This window comes from Grus americana, chromosome 6 (genome assembly GCF_028858705.1).
Source record: "Grus americana isolate bGruAme1 chromosome 6, bGruAme1.mat, whole genome shotgun sequence".
Classification (NCBI taxonomy): Eukaryota; Metazoa; Chordata; class Aves; order Gruiformes; family Gruidae; genus Grus; species Grus americana.
Window position 1 is genome coordinate 19,215,973 of NC_072857.1, and position 12,867 is coordinate 19,228,839.

General features: G+C 37.3%; 1 long non-coding RNA gene across 1 annotated transcript; it reads left to right on the top strand.

Moving 5' to 3' along the window:
- The first annotated feature begins 775 nt into the window (after window positions 1-775).
- On the top strand, window positions 776-8,752 carry LOC129208267 (uncharacterized). The gene is made up of 3 exons (XR_008577750.1): window positions 776-877; window positions 4,137-4,300; window positions 8,630-8,752. It is a non-coding gene; the product is annotated as an uncharacterized LOC129208267 (long non-coding RNA).
- The last annotated feature ends 4,115 nt before the right edge of the window (window positions 8,753-12,867 follow it).

Below are 12,867 nucleotides of genomic sequence, written 5' to 3' on the forward strand. Positions count from 1 at the left end.
GTGGCTTTGTTTCTGACAGTTTCTAATTTTCTGTACATAATAAAATAAATTATTTTGCACGTATATGCTAAAGCTAGAGGCTGTTTTTTGACTGTGCATGCTACAATTAGTTATGTAAATAGCAGCATATGCTACAAGTTTCCAATGCTTACCCTGCCTTTATAGAAGTGTTGGCTCAGGCTCTGCTTTGAAGTTAGTTGGCAGAGGTGTTCGGTGCTCCGTGGCTCCAGCTCTAAAGACAATGCTTTCTTCATCAGTTCCCTCTTGTGTTTAGTATTTTAGCCTATAGTACCTCTTTGTATACCTAGGCCAATACATGACTTGATTGCACTGGGGATTTTGGTAGTTCGACTTTTAAGCTTCTCCACGTTTTTCTTGATTCATATATAGAGGTATACTGGTAATTGCAGGTGTGCTGTTGGACACCTCCTGTTTCCCTACATCAGTCAATCTTCCCCCTATCCCACTTAGGTTATTTCTTTAAGTTTGAACTTGTGTTTCTGCCTAATGATTTCTAAACCAGCCCTTTCCAGAGATTTTGGGGGTATATAGTCAAGTTATGTTATTATTTATTCCCATATGAAAAACTTATTATTGCAATATCTTCAATATCATCAAATATTTCTGTGTCTTTTTGCAAAATACTTCAGCTGCAGAGTGTGATCCAAAAGATAGGTTGGTAAAGCAGCAAATTCCAAGTGGTGTTTTAAAAGCGCTCACATACAAATTGGTTTGTCTTTCATCTTTTCCTAGAAGATCCCACTGCAGCCCTGATCAAGCACCCAGTGTGGAGCAGCTTTTGGCACTTTGTTTTTCAGCAGGACTTCTGAATCTTAAACCACAAGCTTCCATAGTCTGAGTCAGAGAAACCAGACAGGTTTGTTAAAGCTTACTACCTATTACTTTTATGCTAGCTCCTTGTATAGGGGGGGCATTCTTTAAAGATAATTTCGGTTAGGAGTTTTTTACGTTGTGGCACCTACTAATGCAGGGTATTTGTTGTATATGCAAGATCCTCCAGAATTCACTAATAAAGTTAACTTATATCTTAGGTTAACTCTGTGCTGTTACTTTTGAGAATCATGTATTATTTGTACCTATGTGATAACACCTTACTGCTGAGGGAATATGATAGTAAAGCTGCAATGTAATAGTAAACAGGAGCTTAATGGCTGCCATGAGATTGAATTTAGATGCTGTGAAAAGCCTCTGGAAAAAATAATTCAGACAAAACTCAAGTAAAAGTCAAAGACCCTGTTGTGGATTGACCAAAAAAGTCCTTGGATATTTTGAAGACTAGTTGATACGCTCATTTCTAAGGAGTAATTAGTTCAGAGTCTGCTGGGTGCATAAGACTAAAAATAAAATATGCTGAGCGAATATACGTCTTCACAGATGAGGAAAGTTCCTAAATCTAAGACAGCAAAATAATGAAATTCTTTTTTTTAAAAAAGGAGCTGGCATAGTCTGAAAGGTGGGAAAGAAAATCCTGTAGCACAGTGTAATTGATATGCTGTGTTGGTAGAAACAGAACTGCAAAAGGAGAAACCAATCATAGGTAGTACAAGCAACAGTCTTCCGTCAAAATCCTTCATCTGTTGTCTTCTAACACAATCATTAACAAGCAGTTACGTGTATGGGACCTTTTATTTTACAGAAGGACAAGGGTTACTTTTTGAGCTGGAAGATTTTAATTCCCGCATATTGCTAAATAGCGCATGCATTAGGCTTCTCTTTGGATACAGAGGTTTGTTAGCATGCACCTTCTATTTCTTCGTACCTAAAGTATTCACGTCTTCATATTTCTGAATGTGTATGGTGGCTCATGAAAGAGTAAATTCCAGTGGCAAAGTGACCTGTTGGTCTAATAGCTACTTTAACTAAGATGTTGGTAATTCTTAAAATTACTTTTTTAGCACTTTTTCTTCAACTTAAGTTTATCTTTTAAAACTCATTCCATTAGACATGTGTAACATCTATGCATAGGCAAATACTTAGAAACCAACTATAATTATGCTAATCATATTATTGATAAGGTAAATGATAAATGTAGAAGCAAGTAGGTTAATTTGGCCTGATCAATGGCTTAAAATGATGCTTTTGTATGTAATTTTTTTTCTTTGAAAGTAAACTTATTCTCCAAATATATTTAAAATGTTAATAAACTATTAAATGAACAAGTAACACTATATTCAACATTTTTACACCATTTCTACAGTGGGTAAAATTGTAGTATAAAGTTGGTGTATACTCGATAACAATTTACATGTTTATTTTACCATCTGGTAAATGTGTAAACGATATTTTGAGAAGCACATTTCAAATTCACTTTAACAACTTATCCCCGACAATATGTATCCTATCTCATGTACTGACTGGAAGGATTTTGAAAACCTCTCAGAGAGAAATGCAGTAACAAAACATATTATTTTTTTTAGTGATGCTTAAGATCAAGCTTAGCGTCAAGTTGGAGGTCTTTCACTATTTAGGAAGGATTTTGGTACGTTAGAGGTGTCAAAGAGAGATTTCAGTCTATTTTACACACCACAGTATAAAGATATCATATCATCTTCCCTAAAGAAACCATAGGGTGCATAGGTAGTAATAACAAAACAAATACAGTTTGCTATGTTGTTGTATAACTGTATTGTATCCTTTCCAGGGGGTTTGAATTTGCTGTCTCTTGTGTCTAAATATGGGAAGCTCATTATTAGAAGTGTTACAATGAACCCCAAGTGGATTGCTTTTCTCGTGTACTTTAACAGCACTTTGACACTGCAGCCTTCTGCCTTTTTATTTTAGTCTTCTGTTTATTGGTCTCTCTGGATTAAATTGCAAGCACTTTCTTAAATATAACAAACTAGAGAATATTCTGTTGTAGCTCAGCTTTTATTCACCCTTTCCTAGCTGTTACCAATCTTAACTGGAAAAAAAAAAAAAGACTTCCTTTTCTCCTTCCCCAACCAGAATAAAATTTAAAAAACCCTGCCCTGAAAGCGAGTCTGCCTGGAGAACACCTCCACACTAATTACCATCTGGCCAATCTGCAAATGAGGTTTGAGAGCAGATTTCAAATGTAGGCTCCAGCTAGTGTGTGCCTTGTATTAGTCCATTAGTGTTTATTAAGAGATTTGAACGCATTTAGGCAACTAGAGAGCTGGCAGGTACCTTAACTTTTGGAAATCCAATCAGGCATCTATTTGTTCCTTCCAGAGTCTAAATGGCTTTGACCTGGTACCTGATCGGCAACACTCCTCTACAGTTCGTGGCAGCCAGTTTTGCTTGAGTATAGATTTTAAAATGGGTAATGGTTTTCAAACACCTTTTAAAATGCATTGGTGAAAAAAATTGTATAAAATTACTTGTACAAATTCTAGTTAACTCCTGTATCAAAGTTAATGTACAACATCCATTTATTTTTGTTTATGTGCTATATCAGCATGTGGGGAGAAAACCTTGCTTAGTACAGAGTCAAATCCAGTACTGATCTTGAGTAACTGGAGAAACCTGTGACCTGCTCTGACTTCATGTGTGCACCTAAAAACAAATTTTAGTCCGGTAATAATAATAAAAACAGGCTGTTATTAAACAGCAACTTTAAACTGAAAAAATATTTGTATTTTTGCAAGTTAATTAAGCACACTGCATTTAACATTGCTGTTTTGTTTTGTTTAGATATTAAATGCATTTCACTAATGAATTTCAGGTTTAGCAGCTATTTTCTCTTCCTCTTCCCTTACAGAGATTACACAGGACCTTTCCTGTTTGTAAATCAGCTCAATCAAAGATGATACATTTCTTAGCAGACTGTTAAAGAAATAATTTTGCTTTTCACCTGTCTTCCCTTTGCTGGCTTCTCGTTTTGTCTCATCTCTGTGAAAAGTGCTGTCAACCTTATGTAAACAATAATTTATTATTTTGCTTTTAATGATTAAAAAACCAACCCAGAAACTCTTTCAGCAAAAGAGCAGTAGTTGTTTAGGACACCTGCTGTTAGAAAAGATCTTCCTACAGGAGCTAATTAGTTCATAGGTAAAGTTCCAACTGAGAGCACCTAGGAACATGCGGAACTGAATCCAAGTTTTGTAGCACCACTAGCAGTTTTTAATATGTACTGAAAATGTCTTCCTCTTTAGATTGGCTGCTGTATCTATACTGCAGAAGCAGATGTTCAAGAAATTACTCTGAGACTTAAAATGGTGTTTAATTGGAATCACCTGGAAAAAAATGGGCAACACTTGGAAAATCTACTTGATGATAGAGATTTGAGAAGGCTTCTTGAAACAATACAGGTTTGAAGGTAGGTGCTTAATAGACTAGGCCTTGAATACAGAGTAGCATTGCCTTTATTGTTTTGTATTAGAATTTCAATATAGCAATTTTTTTCAATGGAAAATATTTTTTTTCTCTACCTATTTACTGTCAAACATGGTGCTTGCAACCAGGAATGCCAACACCAGGAAGGAATCTGCCCCTTACACCCCGTGATCACGATTATCACAGTGGATTCCAAGAATAAGGTCTCTTGGCTTGCAAAATGTAAGCTGTTTCCCTTTAAGTGAAGAATATCCAAGCCCATTTAAGAAAGATTAATAAAAAATGACCTTCAAAAAAGTGAGTTAAAATGATATATTTAGTTCTTGCACTGTGCATAACTGGTGCTCATTGGCCTCAGAAGCTTTGCCCCTCCCCATGTGCTTCCGTGTGTCTGCTTATTTCCAAAAATTGTAAATATCAAACTATGTATTCAGTGGTCTAACTTTTTAAATAAAATTTTAAAATTAAATGTGACATTTTTATAGATTTTGATATTGACTAAAATGGACCTTTTAAAGTGACATAAATACATAAATGGAGATTGATAAATTTATTTCAGACTACCATATGGGAAAGCTGATTACAAGGGCATGTGGAGCACAAAGCCAATTAAAGATATTCTTACTTCTTACTGTGGACCATTGCCACCTTCCTCATATCCCTGGAAGTTAAACTGAATAGCATTTATGAAAAATATTAAGCTAAAGGTATCATCATAAATTCTCTCTTTATGTAGTCCTGTTCTCTATTGACAGTTAGATTTGCATCAAAGAACATGACACCAGTGACTTGCTGGCAGCTTAAGTAATTGGGGAAAAAAGTGGTTATTCATACGGAAACAGGAGTTGGCTCATTACAGCCAATCACCTGAATAGCAAATGGTATGGCTGCCAATAGATGGAGAAAAAGGCAAGTCTAGTGGAAAATAGGAGCATTTAAAGGCCAAGAAAAGACATATGGTCTGTCTATGCTTGCCTTATACGCCTGGAAATTATAAATTAAGCTACAATATAGCCCACCACCTTAATGTGAAAATTCTCCATTTCTTGCCATCTTAATCTTGAGAAATTTAGCAGATTTGGCTACTGATACTGACTTTGGCTTTTGTGTCAGCATTTAAGTTCTATATAAAGATAATAGCTGAATTGATTGTTGTCTAATATTTGATTCTGTTATGGCCATAAAGGATGTGCTTTTGAAATAAATTCTCTTTCACAGCAATTGTAAATGTGGATCTGTGCATCTGTTACAGATGTCCATATTTTCATAAGGGTAGGCAAAAGAAGGAAGGGAATCATTCTTGGCAGCTACTTCTTATCAGGTAGTCCTGTGATGATATGAAATTATTTGTGTTTTCAAGAACAGAAAATAGTTTAATGGCTATCCCTCTCATTTACTGTTAGTTGTAGTCATAATTTTAATGTATTGTGCTAATGCTCTGCTTTACTCTTTCAGGTATATTGTAGTATTCCTGTAATGAAATAAGAGTAAAAGTCCAAATTGGTCTGTAAGTTTCAAAAACATTGGGCTTGTTGAGGTGGCTATCTGACTACCTTTCTGGTAAAGCATTAGTATAAATTGAGAATACAAAGTCTTTAAAAATGTGCTTGTATAGACACATTTCACTTGAGAGACCAAGTTCTTGAACATCTGAGGGCAATTTGAGTTTTAAAAAGATTTTATGTGGCCTCAAGACTGTGAAGGTTTATAGCCTTATAACCTTTTTCTTCATGAGCTTTGTTTTTGTTGTGTTGGGGTTTTTTTAATAGATTCCTTATTCTAAGCCATCCCATGATACATAGTCATGTGAAGAACAGATGCTGAATTCTGCCCTTTTTTTAATGCCATGCTCTGAAACTCCGATGATTTTTCCTTTTCAGTTAGAAATACTGATTAAAATAACCAAGATGGGTCTCTGACATAAGCTTCCTGGCCCTTACTTCTTCATTTTATGTACCTGAAAGAGTTACTAAAGCTGTTATTTCTGGTTTGCATTCATGGGCTCTGAAAATACAGCATATTTTACATATTCCAAAATTTCTCTGATTGTGGCTGAAAAAGATGGGAATTCCTTTTCAGTCTGTAAATAATTTCTGACTTCATTGTAGTGCTATAGGAAAAATGAAGCTTAAAATTTTGGTTTGAAGCAAACTTTGGATTTAATGGAGGAACAGTGGATAGCAAAAGGGTGTATTATAACTAACATGCATTTAAAATTTGACATGTGATAGATGTTGTGAAAACCATGGAATTTGGAGCTACATAAAAATGTATATATGCTTATCTGAAGTAATTACATCTATAGAGTTTCTAACTGGGTCCAGTGACATAGTACACTTGCAGTTCTTTCCTTACCCTTGCCAATGTGAGGTCCTTTCACAAGTACTTCTGTTCTCCTCTTTCCTACTGTTTCTTTGCGGGTGAGTGACCTGCTGGCTTCATTTCCGTGTCTCATTTCAGCACGGGCACAATCAGATCATCCCAACTGGTGACCCTTCTGACAAGGAGCTGCAGAAATGAAGTTACTTTATCCACTTTGAATCTGACACGTGTCCCACAGGATTATTTTGGGATTTCTGAGGTGCAGGGCAGAGAGAAGTAAATGTTTGCACAATTCTGAAAAAATGCTGCTAAGAAAAGTTCTTATGAAAATACTGTTTTATTCTGGGATCATCCTGCATTTAAAGTAGTACAAACTTTTATTTCAAGAAGTTCCATCTTGGTGACCTTTTGCATTCAGATCCAAAAATCGCCCCATAACTCTTCAATAAACCTTTACCAGGTAAGACTAGCCTAGGTAACAAGGGCCTTTTCCCACCAGTATACACTGGCATCACTCACTTACTGTAGCTCCAATTAATGGTAGTAGAAGTTACACTTGTAAATTCCCCCACGCATTAATGAGCGAACAGACCCCCTCCGTTTAGTTATCCATCTTCCAGTTACCTGGCACTTTCCCCATCTCTTGTGAGATCTCAAATATTTAATTAAAGCCTTTCCTTTTTTTTTTTTTTTTGTTTCTTTTTTTTCTCCCCCCACTCTCCTTCATTCAGTTTGTTGAGTTGTAATTCTTGTTGGCCTGGTGCCTTGGCAACATTCAGCACTTCTAATTGCCTGTATAGTCTGGCCTAGTCATGGAGCCTTTTAACTTTCATTCAGGCTTCCAGCAATATCAGCCTCACTGGTCACAAGCTTCCCACTCAGGTTCCGTTCACAGCCCTTTCGCTGATTACTTGTTATGTATTTAAAGAGCTCCATACTGTTTATTTCATTTCCTATTTGAGATAGTCTATTTGCTTCATTTTTTTCTATGCTAATTTAATTTTAAACATATAGGGCTGTCTTCCTGGTCAAACAAGCCAGAATTTTGCATCCATATGTTACATTAAATAATAATACAACAAATAATAGTCAGTGCTTTCTACTTCTATAATGTCTACCATTCAACACTCTCAAAGCATTCTTATTTTACAAGTGGTAAAATGGTGTCAAGAGACATGAACTACTTGTTAAACATTATGTATGACATCTGTTACAGAGCCATACATAGGATTGAGTAGTTTGGTTTTCACTAATAGCAGTTAGTCTAATAATTGCAATATGCTATAGGAATTAGTAGGTTAAAATATGCTTTGACTGAATGGGCTGTACCCTTATAGAGATATGTATTGTAGAGACTTTTGTTCTTGAATATCACCTTTATTGGTATATAAGACAGGATGGACAGTGGGATCCACTGGATATTCATGTGGACTCTGTAAAGGTTAGTAACCCCTGTAATTATAATTCATGTTGGGTTTAGAGTTGTTATTATTATTAATTAGAAATAGACTGTCTTTAGCATCATTATTATCAATCACAAATAGCCTGGTGCATTTTTGTCTCATTTTGTTTTCGTTGTGAAGACCTAGCATTGCCACTTCCCTAGATTTCAGCAAACCTCTGGTTTACTGTGGCTACAATAACTTGTTTATGTCTCTGCAGAGATAATATGCTAATGTTATGACCTATGCTAATGTAATCTGAATGTGTCCTCTTTCAATGTCAAACAGCATACAGAGGTTGATTGGAAATGGTCACTACAATTTTTGGTTTTTAAGGTTGCCCATGCCCAGCAGCTAATCACGGCTTTATGCTGCAACGGCTACCAGGACCTCATCCACGACCAAGGTCCCATTCCTTTGTAAGATCACTCTGCAGGAGTCAATAGCTGATCTTTAATGCTTGTGTCTGGCTTTTAGGATGTGAATGCTTATATTCAATGTTATATTCTTAAAGGAAAATATTACATACACGTGTTCTTCTTCCCAAGGTCAGACAGCAGAATGCAAGGGCAAAGAAGAACCAATGTGACTGTATTGGTAGCATATGTGAGCAGAGGCCAAGCAAGTAAAAAGGAGGAGAATTCACTGCTAGCTGGGGAAGCTTCCTGAACATGGTGGTAAGCATGGTGAAATGATCTTTTATGGTTTTTAGGCGTGAAATTAGTTTAACTTCTGTGGTGATACAAGGATTACTAGGGACTGCGTAGGAATAACAAGGTGGACTGTAAAGCTAGCAGCTGAGGTATGTGGAAGTACAAGGTTATACAATATCCTTGAAAGAAAGATCTTAAAATGGAATCTGGTTGTTTTCTTAAGAACAACTCAAACTGTGATCATGTCTGAAAAGCAACAATATAAAAAACAGTTGCTACAAATACAGGATTTCATTTGTAAAATAAATGTATGTCCAATTATTTTTATATTGTTCCTTGTTTGACCAGTGCGTATTCTGAGCTCAGTGTTATGCATAACTTGGTGCCCATGGATGCATTTGGCCTTCTCTTGGATGAGGGCTGTGTGGGCTTTTGAACAATAGTCTGCCAAGCAATGTATCATGAATCCTAATTGTTTTAGAAAACAGTTGTTCTTTTTCTTCAGCAAATACTGTTTTATCCACATTATTAGCATAGATATGTACAGTCGTTTTGAGAATCACTCTCGGTTTGAAGAATTCTAATGCTTCATACAGTGATTATGCAAAAGTCTCATGTATAAGCAATACCGATGTTACTGGAAGTGCCTCATACAGAGTCCAAATATAGCAGATCAAATCAAAACTGTGCTACATCTTAAGCAACTGTTGACCCATTTCCATATCAAATTGGTTTCTGTCATAGAAGAATTTGCTTTTTCTTTTAGAGATATTTACTTCTGCTGTGCTAGCTCAAGTACAGTAACAGCACATTTTATTCTAAGGTCATTTAATTGGTCAATTGGTTTTCAACTTTGTTTATTAACAACTTTCTATTTGAGAAACTGTCATAATGAAAGGCTTGTTCCTGCTCTGTAATATGTGAACATGCCACTGGCTCCTGTAAAATCAGTCGCCATGATTCAGCACACACAGAGAGCCGGTGCTAGGTGCTAAGCCATGTGCAGGATGCCTCCCAGTTGGCTTGATAAGCTCAGTCCTGAATATCTAACTTAAATACACTGTGGGGGGGAAATTCTATTTTAAAGATTTCATTTTGTCCCTTGTTTATCCTACCTTTTTTTTTGGGGGGGGGAACAGCAGAATTAATAGACTGTGGTATATCAGTACAATTTCAGAGATGGCTATAAATATGTAGAGTAGGAAGAAGGTGAGTTGTTAGCGGTGTAACTTGTTTGTGTCACTTTGTTAGAACATTAGCAGTATCTTAATATAGCTTTCTTTTTTGGCTTCTAATGCTACATTCGTTCCTCCGGGGAGGGGCCGGGGAAGAGGCGCTGCTGCCGGTTTGCTGCCGCGAGCTGCCGGGCCCTCCCGCGCCTGCCGGAGCCTCCCGGGCGGCGCTGCGCCCCCTAGCGGGGCTCGCCGCCCCAGCCCTGCTCCGGCCGCCGCCCTGCCTGGCGCGGCCGCGCAATCGCAGCCGGCGGCCGATAGTCAACCTCAGCCCCAAGTCGTGTTTTAAAGCGGGGTTTATTTCTCGCACAAAAAAATCCTATAGCCCAGGCAGCAGGCCAGCTGGGACCGCAGTGGGCCTGCCAGTGCCTGTGCTCGAAATAATCTCTTATGTTGCATGCTATCAAGCCACGCCTGCAGAATTAATTACGTAATGTCAACGATAGTTGAACGTTCTGACTTCAACATTTCAAATAAATTTGCTTTTTTCCAGTGGCTGGTATTTGTTTTGGTTTTTATGTGTGCTGTTGTCTAAGCACCATTCACAGTATAAATGTTACAGGAAATCATATTATTTGAAGAAGAATTGTAATAGATTGTTTAGGTGATTTTGATACCTTAACAGCAGTTCTGTGGTCAGGTCACACATTTGTTTTTTGCCATCAGTGACTATACAGATGATTCAAATCTACAAGAATGTAATTTGTAAACTGGGTATATTTGTACTTTTGCAGTCTTTCCTTTGAAAAATGGATTCTAGTCACTTGGGAGAGCAGCACTGTTAACATCAGAGTTTTCACTAAAAGCTAAATGTCTTTTCTGAGGACATGGTTTTACATGCCACCTCCCAAAAGACGTTTCTGATCTCTGTTAGCAGAAGCTACTCTTTCCTCCCCAAACTCAAAATTGGTATGTCAAATGTAGAAACAACAAACATGCATGGTTTTACACCTCATGCCAAAGACGATGCCTTTGGAAAGCACAGCTGCTTCCATTACAGTGCCAGGGCAGGGTACAATATTAGCTGACAGGCATGGGAATCTTTTGGCAGAACTAGCCTTATTCACACCCTGTGAGCAGGCAGGTTACAGCCTGGAGTTCCTTGTCCTCAGTGGTGCTGAGCTCTGTGTCCTCCACCTCTGGGTGTAGAGGACCTCCAGGAGCATGGGGCTGTTCAGGGACTGGTGACCCATGAAACAAACTGCCTGTCCTGACAATAATCTTCAATGGAACATTTTTACATCAGAGAATGCATATTTTTTGAAAATGGCATATTTAAGGCAGATAGTTTGTTTGAAGAAGCAAGAAAAGTCAAGAAATGTAGCTGATTCCCAGAAGGTTCCTTGCAGCCTGGTATTCCAGCTTCCAGCTTTTTGGCAACCCATGTATCAGGCTGATCTAACTACTGGACAGTTTCAGATCCTCCCTGTCTTATTGATAAACCTCCTAAGGCTGAAGGACACAAGTTTCTTGTTGCCTTGCTCCTGGTGGCATCCTCGAAACTGTGAGGCTTTGAAGTTACTGTCAAGCCAGGGCTTATCATCTCCTAGTTTTTCAGAGTAAGTTGCCTATTATAATTCCCTCCACCAGTGATTATCGGGACTGTTTTAACTGTCAATGGCTGTGATTAATTAAATTATTGTAACTGTAGTTTTACAATGCCAGAGAAGCAAAACCTGCCTTTGTAATAATGTGTTAGGTTGTCTCTGCCTGCAGACTGTGCTAGATGTATTTGAGAATTTTATGGCAAATACTGGCTACAGGAAGCCTGAGTCTAGGCTTCGTTATCAAGCCTTTCATGTCTGTGAATTCCAAATCTATCTGAAAGGAGAGAAGGCAAAACAAAAGCCTTTCTTAAATCTAAGTGGTATTGTCCAACTGGAATCCTGCTACACATCATCAGATACAAATGTTTTTAGTGAACTCCTGAAATTGATAGTTTTTTTGAAATGTTCCACTGCACTTGGCAAAATGAGAAAAAAACCCCCATGTAATCGAAAATTTCTTTGGAATAAAGAAAACATAGCTGCTATTAGCATTTATCTTCGTATATGATAAAAACTATTTGTATTCAGGTTTGGTGATGATGCAACTTTGAGTCATTCTTAAATTAGACATAGGTCTGAATCACAGCTAAACAAGTCACTTTTTTTTTTTCCTTCAAGGATCTTCAGCCTGGCTTTGTTCAATGAAACTGAATATGCCACATTAGAGCACAAGCAGATGATTACCAACAATGTTTATTGATGCTACCACTAAGAGAAAATGGCAGACTGATATAAAATAAAGAGACTTAGCAGATGGGATATTGGCATTTGAATTGGTTAAAATAGATTACTGATTTTACCCCAAACCTGCCCTTTTATGAACACTACGGTATTGTTGCGTGTTGAAGAACTGTAAATCATATTTATCCTTAAAAAATTAATTCCCGTTGCAGACCCAGACTATTTATTATTACATATGCACAGAATATTTTATTATCAGGGAAATCTAAAACAGTGATTCCTTGTTAGAGCTCCTGTCAGCACTGACTTTAGACATAAGCTGCTAGCATAGAAAGTTAGATTAAAAGAAACATTTACTGTTTCTAGTCATCCCTATTAATATAAAAACAGCAAAACCAGATCTGCAAATATAATTAAACACATAGTTCTAATAGAAATCAGTGGGAATTAGAAGCAATATCAAATAGCCTGCCTTTCATTATGGCAGTCACCCTGTGACTGAGCGGTGCTGAGAACTACATGAGCCCGAAGAGGGATTCAGAAAGCCCAGCTAAGGGCTGTGACCTGCCTCGACTCTGTTATAAACAAAATGCAGATGTAGAATAGGCCTAAGGTAGGTGTAAAAACTTAGTGGAGTTTAGGCTTTCTGAATCTGGCTCTCAGTGTCTAAATA